Raw genomic sequence first — 13681 nt, 5'->3', positions numbered from 1 at the left:
CGTTGGTGATTGTTCATAGGTCCCGGCCCAAAAGTTGTCCTGGACAGGCGTGTAAGGTGTTCCTCGTCGAGGCCAAGATTCTGCCCGAGAACGTCGTCGCACCTCCCCTCCACTAATCCTCTATAGAACGCCTTTGTTGTAATGAAGTCGCACAAGTTTGGTACCGGACGGCAGAGTTGCTTGAAAGCTGATGTTTGAAAGTTGGTATTTTACCTAATGTATTCCATTCGAGCTTACGGCTGTCAACGTTGTTGTAGGGTTTGGTGTTAGTGTGTTTGTGTTGATGCCAATCCTCTGTGTCGTCTTCATCTGACAACATGTCGGAGGAATCAGGTGGGAGCGGAAGGGTATTGGGTTCTATTTCTGAGTGTGTTGACTGTGTTGTTGGTGTTGGTGCTGGTTGGTGACAGATGGGGTGTGGTGTATGGGTTTTTGGGGGTTGGATATGAGTCTTTTTGGTTTTCTCTTCCTCCTTTGAAGTTGTTGTTGTAGGTGGTGGTGGTGATGATGGTGTTGTTTCTGTTCTAGGTGGCGCTGCTGGTGGTGGTGATGATGGTGTTGTTTCTGTTCTAGGTGGCGCTGCTGGTGGTGGTGTTGTTTGGTTGGGCTGACTTGTTGGTTGCTGATGTTCCTTTATTTGCTTGTAGAGCTGTTTAATTAGTTGTGCATATAGCGGAGTGGGTAGCAGTGCTGTTTTTTTGCTCGGTTTTTGGTTTTCTTGTGATTGTTGTTGTTGTTTATCGCGATGTTGTTGTTGTTGTTTTTCGCGATGTTGTTGTTGTTGTTGTTGCTTCTGTGCTAGTGGGCAATTAATTTGTAAGTGTGCTTTGCTACCACAAACGTAGCAACGTGGCTTTCTGCCTTCGACAGCCACATGCAAACTCGAATCCTCTGTCAATTGGATTCGAAATTCTTCGGATCAATTTGAGCAAGCATTTCGACTTCTTGGCCAATCCAGTTTTGTTGGTCTAGGTCAGCGATTTCCAAGATATGGATTTCGTCCTCGATGTCATAACAAATGGCAGACACGAGCCATTTTATTTCTACTTCAGGAGGCACATTCTTTATATTTATTTTTGTGACCCTGTGACCAAGGTATGTAGGGATCATCAGGAAATTTTCAGATTGGAAGGACTTTGTGGAGAGGTCCTTGGTTCTTTACTGTCGAATCGAACTTCGATCGTGGAAAATATGTTTCCCCTAGTGATGTAGTCTTTAAAGGCCCATGTGAGTCTTAAACATTTTCTACATTTTCTTGAGTGGCCCTTTCGTATAGCCTTGTTTTTAGGTTGAGTGTAATGTAAATAATTGGGGGTTTTTTGCGATTTTTCCGTGATATTTTGTGGTGTCTGTTGTTGTATGCTGTGGTCGCCTTTTTTAAACATTGCTTTACAGCAAGCAGTTCTTCCTTGGAAAAGCACATGATTTTTTTTTCTTTAGCTTTAAAGCTGCGACAAAATTATTTTCAGTATTCGTATTGGTTGTGGTGGTGATGGCGGTAGTGGTGGTAGCTGTGATGGAGGCACTGTTTATAATAGTAAATATATTCGCTTCTTTGTACGTATTTTCTAAAGCTTGTGTGCGTTCAACCTGAACGGCTTTGGTTTCAGCTTCCTTCGCCTCTGACTTTGTTAGAGGCGGGAAGTCGGCTTCATGGTTTGGCTTAGCCATTTTCGATTTGAAATATGGCAAGGAAACCGAAGAAATTTTTTTTTAAAGTTTTCGAAATGAACTCCAAATGAAGTTATTTCCTATTACCATATTTACTGGGGTTGAAGTAGATGGTTTTAGACACTTCTTTCATAAAAAATATTTGGCAAATAAAACGTTTTTCCATACAAAAAGGCCAACTTTTCTACCGTCCATTCACAGCGAGATAGATAGATAGATAGACATCTGTATGTAAGTGTGTATATATCATTTCTGCATGTTACTTGACTATATTTTCAAATATCTCTTCGTATTTCTTGCAATCTACATATTATTCGACAAATTATCGTTTTAAGCCTGATTGTGTTCACCTTTATTGAGGCCCACTCGCTATTTCGACTTGCACAAATTCATGCTAATACATGAATATGAAATATTTATTCATATTAATATGAAATTTATTTATATAGATATATTATACAAATATATATACGTATAGCTATATATATATATATATATATATATATATATATATATATATAGAGAGAGAGAGAGAGAGAGAGAGAGAGAGAGAGAGAGAGAGAGAGAGAGAGAGAGAGAGAGAGAGAGAGAGAGAGAGAGAGAGAGAGAGAGAGGAAGAAAGGGAGATAACAGACACACAAACAAGAAGATAAAGGAAATGTGTGTGTGTACATATATATGTATATACATGTGTATATATAATATATATATATAGGTGTGTATATGTATGCATGCATATATGCGTGTATATATGTATTTAGGCATATTATATATATATACATATATATATATTAAATATATATATATTAAACATATATATATATATGACAGACAGACAGACAAAGTAAGAGAAAGAGAGGAAAACAAGGTGCAGTGGAATAGAATATTCGGATGGTCGCTCTCAAAAATTAATCAAACGGAACTGAATAGGAACTGCCATAGATAAAACGAAGTATTTCAGAGTGTATGGAGCATAACGTAATTTAAGTAGAAATATGCTGCAGAGAAAACGAATTTTTACATATCAAAAGAATTGTTTCAAAATTACTCTTGTGAAGAATACACACGGAGTATATGTATACACGTATAGATGTAGGTAAATAAGTGTGTATGTGTATGTGTTTGCATTTGTGTGTGTGTGTGTGTGTGTGTGTGTGTGTGTGTGTATTTATGTGTTTCTAAGTAGAAAGATTACTCAATGCATAAGTGGAGTAAATATAATTATTTTTATTGAAGTTTTCCCCTTTTCCGTTATCAGTTTCTTATATTTTTATTTTTATCCTTATCTCTTGTTTTATGTATTCTCATTTTTATTTACTTCTTGTATTCCTTCACTGGTTTCACTCATTGGTGTTTGACCATACTGGGTTAGAGAGTTCAAAAGTTTAATCGATATACCTCGACACAATACTTCCTCAGTTATTTATTTTATCAAATAAGGAGATGGAAAGTCGTAAACTCTATTACCTCAGCTTGTGTTATGAGTAACTATATAGTGCCAAGTTCACAGGTTTGGGACTGAGTTGGCCTTCTGAATGTTATCATCCCGAACCATCGTGTAGACGAGGAACACTATACGAATAGAAATAAGCGAAAGAAAGATTAAAAACGAGGTACTTCTGATAAATCACCCGATGAGACACATCTACACAGTCGATGCACAACAACTGTTTGTATAGCACCTTACCCGTGCGGCTTCGGTGCATGATGGGCTGAAACGATCGTAAGGAATAATAAAGTATCTCGTGAATTTCATTTTCTTTCTCTCATATTTTCCATAAACTCTACGGATACGAGGGAAATACTGTGGCATATACCTCCACACTGTTGATGACATCAGGTAATTGAATACTGTGATTGGGCTTCAAAACTGTGAAAAGGCATACTACAAGGTATATACCCCGGTATAAAATTTTACTGACAGACAGACAGACAGACAGACAGATAGATAGATAGATAGATAGATAGATAGATATACAATTTTTAAATTCGAAAGTAATATTTCAACCGGTCGAATTTTTAAGATATATTTTCTGGAATGTTTTGCATGTACCTAAAGGCTGGAATAATTTTCCGTATTATTTAAATACCTGTTCTATAATTATATTAAACATAGAATTTATACATTCGTTATATTCAAGCAAGTCTGTATTCTTTAGATGATCCCAGTTTTAATTCTATACCAGTCGAATTCCAGTAAGAGCGTTCTTTCTTAACCTATTTAGCTCTTAGTCAAGAGGAAAGGCTCATGATACACTACAGGATCTCCGAGACTAGTCGGTGGGGAAGGGGAAGTGGCCTCAACTAGAAACTTGGATTCAGTGTTTACATCCAAGGTATCAAGTAGGAGCTTAAACCAGGAGGCGGAGTTTGTCTACCACTGAGTCAGACTAATTGCTTTCTGTTTCACTGATGAACAATAGACAGACCAAACAGGAAATAGATATGTTCGTTTCAAATTTAAGAATGAGACCAGCAATTAGGGGAAACAGGTAAGTTGATTACATCGACTATAGTACTCAATTGATGCTTTTTATTAACCCCAGAAGGATGACAGGTAAAGCCGACCTCCACAAAATTTGAACTCAGAACGTCAACTCTGAAGAAATGCGTTTTTCCCGACGCACTAACGATTCAGCCAGCTCGCTGTCCTAATATGTTGTATTAATTACCAATAACCTCAAGGCGGTGAGCTAGCACGATGGTTAACACACCGTATAAAATGCTTAGCGGCACTTCGTCCGTTCTGAGTTCAAATTCCGTCGAACGTAGAACATAAAGGCGGAAGAAATGCCGCTAAGTATTTTTCCTTGTGCGGTAACGATTCTGGCAACTCGAAGCCTTGAATGAAATAGATATATTAAAACTAATTCAACTACGCATTAATTTTCATGCAGATGGCGTCTAAACGTCAAGCATAGCTTTTCTCATTGTCATGAAATTTAAAATGATAATATTTCGAAATGTTTAGAATTTGGTATTAATCATTTTCACTCGATATGACTCGAGGAAATTCATGAAGAGCTATTCAGAGGATTTAATTCAAAAGAATGTTACCATAAAATTCCAATATACATAATCTACATCCTTCCCTCTATGCGTGCGTGCGTGTGTGTGTGTGTGTGTGTGTGTGTGTGTGTGTGCGCGCGCGCGCGCGTGTCTACCTAGATATATAGATATATGTATGTATGTATGTGTGCGTGTATTTGTGTGTTTACATATGCAAGTTGGAATATATAAATGTAATTATACTTTGTAATTGAATCTAATAGAATTTAACATCTAAGAATTTCAAAATTTTCAGTTAACAATTGCCAAAATATTCAGTGTTCAATTCAGTGACTTCAGCTCAATTATATCATATTTAAACATTAACGTAGAATTACTCTATTGTCCTCTGACATTAATGGCATTGCACTGTATATAATAGTGTGCACGTGTCGTCAAAAATTTAAAATAAGTCTATTACTTATAGAGAATAACACATTCAGTCAAACCAACAAATGAATCCATTGATAACATTTTTAGGTAAATTTCACCCTTATTTGTACATCTACCAACGCTATACCGGACTATCTGGTGTCACTCGAAACAATATACTGCAGATATTTCTGCATCATGAATTAGTCCCTCACAAAAATAGAAGGGATCTTGGGCTTTTTGTCACTGCCTTAAACTCCAACAGCATTGAACCAGTAATTAATATTATATATTGCCATTAAGATTTAAATATGATAGCGTATACTCTCAGAAAACCTGCTGCCTCACAACGTTTGATATAAGTATATAGCAACTTGTCTGTCAAAAGCAATAGCATTTTCTACTTAATATTTTGAAATCGCCACTGAACCATGTATGAAATTTTATTTCGAAAAAATTTTACGATATTCTTTACACCTAAAATATTATTCCAGAAGTTCTTTTAATCACAATATTTGTAGTAAAACTGCAAAAGATGTTATTATTCCTCATCGTTATTAATCAGGGTATTAAGATTGTTCCTATTTCTTGTCTTGCTTGAAGCAGCTTCCACTACAAGATCCAGTCTTTGTTGCGGTGAGGTGACTTATGTGCCTTTAATGACTTCAAGAGTTATGCCCTTGGAAGGATCTTTGGCGGAATATTACTTTGTGCATGGCATATAACCCTTCATAACTTTTTTCATTTTTTGGGAATTTTCAGAAAATTTTTACGAATTTGTGTTCTACGCACGGGAATTCATACGTCTATGCAAAAACCTAAAAAAATATTTTTGGTATGATTTAACGGGTATTTGGCTGTGGGTTTGTTTTAGCTCATCTCACGACCACCTCATACCGTTCTCATTTGTTTGTCACTGATGTATTGCTGTTTTTCAATATCTTTCTTCCCATAAATACATTTAATGGTCTATTGCTAGAATTTGAGCCAAAAATTTGGACTGTCCGTATTTTAAACGGTGATTGTTAAAAATTGAAACAAACTTTCCAAAAATTTTTTTTAATATTTTTTTCATAGTCGTATGAATTCCCGTGTGTAAAACACAAATACAGACACATTTTCTGAAAATTCCAAAAAGTAAAAAAGTTTTGAAAGATTACATGCCGTGCGCAAAGAAGAATTCCACCTGATCTTTCATGCTGGGCTGGTCAAAATGACAGAGACCACACTAATATGGGCCATTTCTTTCTAGAGGTAAAAATGGATCTGAGTAGGGTCAACACCCCTACCAAGGAAGAAATCAAAGTTACGGAAGCATCGATGACAATTCAAAATATCTTTGCACCCTAATTCCGACCACATTTCTCTATACTTCGTCCTACCGTTTCTCAGCGGAAAATATTTCCTAGTAGAAGCCTGCCACCAGCCTTATAAGTTCACGCACAATTCCTTGTCTTTTCTCGCTCTTGTCCCTAACCTGTTTTTCAGTAAGCAAAATATCTCAAGGATCTCATCCGTGGCCACTGACATTTAACTGGGCTATTTACAGGAATTGAAACATTGGTTAGTAATAGTTCAACTGTAAGACTCCCTCTACCCAATTCACTTACAAAGTAGTACACTTAGAAAATTCAATCAAAAATAACGTTAAATCTATTGAACAATTCTCCTTCGTTTTGCTAATATTAAAAACTTCCGTCCAATCTGGACCCAACCCCATCACCTTTTATTAAACCACAATTCACGTATACCGTTTCTCTTTAAAACATAAATCTCTTACTGTTTATCTATAGATCATCTTTGTTGTCCAATGTACACTCTATATTCAAACCTCACCCTCAGACTCGGTGTCTGTGAGTATTTAGACTCCATTCTTTCACCACTCACCTCTCTCACTTGACATACTGTACATACTACTCAGTCAATCAACCCCACCTCCGAGATTCGGTGGTTCAACTAGTCAGTCTACACAGCAACAACAACAGCAACAGCATTAACATCAATAGCAGAGAAAGCAATATATTTTCTCTTACGATTACAATCTGTATGATTTCGTTATTTTGGAAGTGATTTTTTTTAAAGTGCTTGGAAAATTTCCAATAAATGTATTTTGTGCTTTTCAGTTAGCAAATGTAGTTTAAGTGTGTAGCCGTGTCATAAATAGCTCTATCAGATTGGTATCAGATACTCCGAAATCAGGTTTCATAAAGTGATATACATTACTTTCTATACAATCATAAGCATAAACAAAAGAAAAAGAACAGTAAAATGACAAAACTAAACAGGAAAATATATTCAGAAATCTACACGAAATAGTGTTTAAAAACATGTTATGATGCGATAATGCTTTTTCTAAAATATTGTTTCCGAAAACTTTCATAATTACGTTTATTCATTTACTATATACAAATATATTTGGATGCTAGTTACATCGAGACGTGTGGATATCAAATATAATTGATAATGTTACATACGAGGTTAGGCTCTTGGTTGCTGGAGCAGAAACAATGATGTTACCATTAACACGAAAAAAGATATCCTAAATAGTCGTTTCATAAGTAATTTTTAAGAATACGTTGTTATTTAGTTATAGATCGATCTTGAACGAGTAGATCGAAGATGAGCTATCAGTGACTACACCAGCTTTACTTCAACACTGAGTATCCAAGACTGCATTATCTAATGTATAGTTTCGTTGTGGAGTAGTTACTGTTACTGGCTATAATTGTAGTAATTGTTTAACCGTAGGATAGACCTCATCAAGCAAACTTATGATTAAAGAAACTATCACAGTCATTGCCATCACGTATTTTCCCTTATTTTTCCAGATGCAGTATCAAGGATTACATTATATAAAGTATTATTCTCTCTTTTTATTGATAATACGAAGGAATTTCAAAAGAATTTACAAAGGGTTTCAAGGGAGAGAGATTTAGTTGCTACTTCTCAAAGGTCGGGCCACGACGAAAAGCCTTCTCCATTAGAATGGTTGGGACGAAGCTGTGTTGTTGCTTCGTCCCAGCCATTCATGAGAGTTGAACGTAAATCAAAGACTTTCGAAGAGTAAATATTTGGCCTCTTATTATCAGGTTTAATCTACCTTAGATCATACGTATATACTTATACAAATGCTAAATTAAGCTTTTTTTTATATTTTAAAGCTAGTATAAAAATAACAATAGAAGACTAACATTTACTAGATAAGAAAATTAAAGTCAAATTTATTGTAAAGATATTGTTTTTTTTAACCGAGAATTTTAATTTCGCCTGATGTCTTATCCAGCCAGTAAAGAGAGATTTTATTTCTGGTGTTTATATAGGAAAATAAATGGAACACTTCATTAAATGGCGGGTGAGATCGGGTATTGAGTTATAGCTTTTGTTAAAATTCCAATTAAACGGGATTTAATTTTTATTGGGCGTGGAATCAGATAATTTTAACAACTGCAGCACCATTTCATGAGGAAGCCCTTCCATGTAATAAGGGTTTCCATTTATTTCTTGCATAAACACCAGAAACAAATCTTTCTGCACAGGGCGAGTAAACCGTCAAGTAAAACACCCTAAATTCTCCAACAAAAAGAATTTTCTATACACATGCGCATAGAGATATATAGAAAGGGATATATAAAAGATATATAGAAAGCTGAAGAAAGAGTTAAATACACGCACACATACAGACATACGCAGATAGAAACACGCACATACAGACACATAATCACACACGCACACGCACAACCAACCACACACACACACATAAGACAAGAGTTAACAAAATTATCTTAACCCTGTAAGAGTACAGACAAGAATAACTTACTTAGACAAAAGAATTTATATGGTATATCTTGCAAATAAATATCACATACAACCCAGTGTTATTATTTTAAGATAAATATATATAAAGATAATCTTAATGCTATAGTGAGACTCAATTCTCCTCGTAGCTATTCATAACTATAATTATATGGGATATTGTGGAAGAAAGTTTACGTCGATGTTATATAAATGGCTGTCCGGGAAGAAAATTAAATGTAAACAAATTTAATTTGTTCTAAATTTTAAAACGTGTAGTGTCGGAACATGGAATGGTTAAATAAGATAGATAGATAGACAGACAGACAGACAGGTAGATAGATAGATAGATAGATAGATAGATAGATAGATAGATAGATAGATGTATAGATAGATAGATAGATGTATATATATATATATATATATATATATATATGTGTGTGTGTATATATAAAACAGCTTGATTCGGATTCCGTGCTACTTCAAATTTCGTATACCCCTAACGGAGCCTGTCTCCTCAGGGTCGTGGAATAGCCGAATGACCGGAGAGGTACAGGAAGTCCAAGATAGCTACCGAGAGATAGGTTGCATTGGTCAAGGATGGACACATGATGTCACAATGGATTATATCACTTGGTAAGCGACAGCAGTTCCATGAGAAAAGAGAGTTTCTTTGACCGTGTAAATTGGACAGGAAACTGGTGGCGTCAGACTCCCATGTAAACTATTAAATTTCTTTAGTCAGTACCCTTGAACAAAATCTGATCCTGGGCCTTTTCAATTCAGCATTTTTCCTAACACTTTACTCATTAAGGCACTAGTTAGTCTTGGATCTGGCTGCTTCTCGCTCACTATTTCTTCCCTCACTTTCTTTAACCATACTGCATCCCCATTATGTGTGACTGGCTTATCCCAAATATTACTCCAGAACTTTCTAGCTTCGTCTGCATTACTCATCTTCAGTACTCCACTATTTATTTGGTTATAAAATCTCCTTTGGTCTGTCTCATATAATCTATTCTGTTGATATTGATCTATTCTTTTCTAATATCTGAAGAGGTTGTCTGCTACTGCTATTATACTCTGTTTCAACTCTTCCATTACTATCCCAAATCTTTTCACTTTGACTGAGTATCTTTTCTCAAGGAAATATGTTTCTTAACTTGATAATTATAATTATTATTATTAATTATTGTTGTTGTTGTTTTTGTTGTTATTTGTTGTTGTTGTTGTGTGAGGGCGCATGGCTTAGTGGTTAGGGTGTTGCAACCTTTCCTGTCACCTATGCTTTAAACCAGTAGTTCTCAACCAGGGTCCATATAAGATTTTTGGGGGTCTACACAACAAAATAATACATTAGGGAACCACAACAGTATTTTGATGATGCCTGAAAAATTTTGCTTAGATATATATTGGTATGTATTGCAAGAAACATCTAGGTTTCTTTCTCTAACCATAGTTCAACCTAAACGAATTAATGTGTGAAAAACAAAATAGGAATTTTGAAAGAAGTTTCTATAAAGCTAGTTTTTAAACATTGAATAGCTACAGGGGTCCACCAGAATAAAATAATAATCAAAGGGGTCCATAGATGGTTGAGAATCCCTGCTTTAAACCGTGTAGATCTGCAACGAGACTGAACGGTCATCTGAGTAGTCATGGACAGAAGTCAGAAGTGCTATTGACAACGAGGAAGCACAAGGAGAGAGCAATTATCCCTGAAGATGAAGCATTCACTCTGTGTGTGTGTGTGTGACAAAATATATTTATTTTGGTCGATTCAAGATTCAGTCACTTGTTGTCCTGAAGTTTCGCATGTGTGCTCACGGGCAAAGTTTCAGGCAATTTTGACAGTCATAAAATTGGTTAATAACCTTGCCAAAACACAGGCAAAACAACAGAATAGCAATAGATTGACTCAACCCAAATGTAAATAATATAAACCTCTATTATATTATTCATTATTCTTTCTTCCGACAGCCAACACTAGACGAGACGAGCGCACGCGTATGTGAATATAGCCAAACACATACTGCTGCTGTCCAAAGGAATAGGTATAAAAGACAGAAAACCAGCCAGTCTATTACAGTCTGTCATACCGGCCATGATGAAATACTACAAGGTATAGAAAATACGTATTCGCCTTTATATATTTAATCCTTTGTATTGAACACTCAATATTTCATATATTCAATAAGACATATTCCATATATTCAATAAGACATTCAATACTTAATTTCATTGTACCATCCATTTTAAAATTATATATTATATATTCCATATTCTATATCCCACATTAATTTTACAAGAATATAAATAAAACATAAATAAAACATAAAAAACAGAGTTGGAACTCTTTTAACTAAAATAATATATTCCTCTATACACGAACATACAAAGCCCTTTTTTGTATTTATTTTTACTCACATATATATATATATACACACATACATACATACATACATATACACGTATATATACATATATATGCATACACGCACACACACACAAATGCACACACACACAAATGCACACACACACACATACACTAAAAAAAAAACACATATATATATTCTCCAAAATAGTTGATAGGAAATAGTATCTCGTGTGGTTCATTTATCAAAATACACCTAAAAATGAGCGATTCGGTGTTCGATGCTGAGAACACATACGTCCTAAGAGCCAAGGACGTCATTTAATGTATTTTGAAAAAAGTCGTCTTGAAGGAGAATTGTCTCCCAAGGCTATTCCTGCAGAGAAAAGTCTTCTCATATCCGAGTGTTCTCGAACGTGTTCAGTATGACTTTACAGAAATACCGGAAACAATTTATTCAAAGCTGCTTCTTGCGACTTGAAATATATATATAGATAGATGTGTGTGTGTGTGCGTCTGTGTGTGTGTGTGTAGATGCAGAAACGAAAAGAAGTAATTAACTGCTGAATAAAATTGGATATAAATCTCTGTGGCTGTGTGGTAAGTAGCTTGCTTACCAACCACATGGTCCTGGGTTCAGTCCCACTGCGTGGCACCTTGGGCAAGTGTCTTCTACTATAGCCTCGGGCCGACCAAAGCCTTGTGAATGGATTTGGTAGGCGGAAACTGAAAGAAGCCCGTCGTATATATGTATATATATATATATATGTGTGTGTGTGTTTGTGTGTCTGTGTTTGTCCCCCAACATCGCTTGACAACCGATGGTGGTGTGTTTACGTCCCCGTAACTTAGCGGTTCGGCAAAAGAGACCGATGGAATAAGTACTAGGCTTCCCAAAAATAAGTCCTGGGGTCGATTTGCTCGACTAAAAGGCGGTGCTCCAGCATGGCCGCAGTCGAGGTTTTTTTTCATATTGAGGTTTTTAATTTTTTACGTTTTATCTCTTATTTTTATTTTTATTTTTATTTTTATTCTTATCAGTTTATTATTCTTTAATATTTTTCAGTTCTTATTTTATTGTTTATTTCTTAGTCATTACACTATTAATTGTGGGTGCTAATATTTCCTTTCACTAGTATACTATATTACTCTGTATTTTGAATTTTGCCTTTTGAATTTTAACGTCCAAACCTAACCCCCCCCCCCTATAACGTATTTCGCTTTTCTTGTTGACATGTTTATTGATGAATTCTTTAAGGTCTTCTATGTTTAATTACCCGTTCCACTTCCTTCACCCTTCTTCATCTAGATAAGGATATGTAGATAGGTTAGTACACTTAAGTTGTAATTCGCTTAGGTTCGAAGACAGTTGCTCCCATAAGTACCATAATAAATTTTGGGATTTATGGAGCGTCAAAGTTGCGAACAAAAGCAGGATAGAGGTGACATACAAAGAAACCGAACGAAAACAAACATGGAGGGTCATTAGACCAGAACGAGGGCAAAATAGCGAACACTGGAGAAATATTTTCTTTGACAAGAGAAAAGATAGAAGTGAAAGATATAGGGTACGTCCAGTCCTTAGGAAAGAAAAGAAAGATGATCACGGGAGGAAAAGAAAGATGGACAATGGTCACGTGTGAGCAACGAGAGAGAGAGAGAGAAAGAGAGAGAGTAAAGGAGAAAGAAGGTTAGAGACATATGTGATGCTGCGTCAGCACAGGATTAATTTCACTAGTTTGTGGCCGTTGTTGGTGAACATTGAGATGGCATGTTAGACCAGGATTGGTCTTGCATGTTTTGAAACAGACAGATCATGTAATAAAGTCAGGTGGCGCTGGCAGTGTTGCCACATGATCTATATCTATTTTTGTGTTTTGATTCTCATGAGCATTCATGTGGTTTACATAGACTGATCTGCCGGTTCCAGTTATGTTTTACTAGTGATTGCTGGTTCTCCTTTTGCTTTAGTTTTGCATATAAACTTTCTTCATCTAACAATCATACAAACATACATACATGCGTGCATACACACATGCATACATACATGTATATGCATGTGTGTATATATACATACATATATATATATATGCATATATACATATATATTTATATGTTTGTGTATATGGGCTTGTAGATATATATGTATATATATATATATATGTATATATATATACATATACATATTCACTTAAATATATATATACATACATATATATAAATATATGTATGTATATAAATATGTGTATGTATGTATGTATGTATGTATGTATGTATGTGTATATATATATATATATATATATACATATATATATATATATATATATATATATATATATATATATATATCCACATACGCACATATATATACTCGTACGTATACAAAATAATTGTAAACTTGTAAACAAATTCTTGGAGTAATTG

General features: G+C 35.1%; 1 long non-coding RNA gene across 1 annotated transcript in view; it reads left to right on the top strand.

Moving 5' to 3' along the window:
* Positions 1-13681, top strand: part of LOC149134967 (uncharacterized) — an 81108-nt gene that overhangs the window by 40536 nt on the left and 26891 nt on the right. The window contains exon 2 of the long non-coding RNA XR_016242109.1: positions 10864-11005. This is a non-coding gene — a long non-coding RNA (uncharacterized LOC149134967). The remainder of the gene's footprint in view (positions 1-10863; positions 11006-13681) is intronic.

The sequence above is a fragment of the Octopus bimaculoides genome, chromosome 6 (genome assembly GCF_046866305.1).
Source record: "Octopus bimaculoides isolate indiv1 chromosome 6, ASM4686630v1, whole genome shotgun sequence".
Taxonomy (NCBI): Eukaryota; Metazoa; Mollusca; class Cephalopoda; order Octopoda; family Octopodidae; genus Octopus; species Octopus bimaculoides.
The sequence above is the reverse complement of the archived record's forward strand: the minus strand, read 5'-3'. Positions and strand labels throughout refer to the sequence as shown.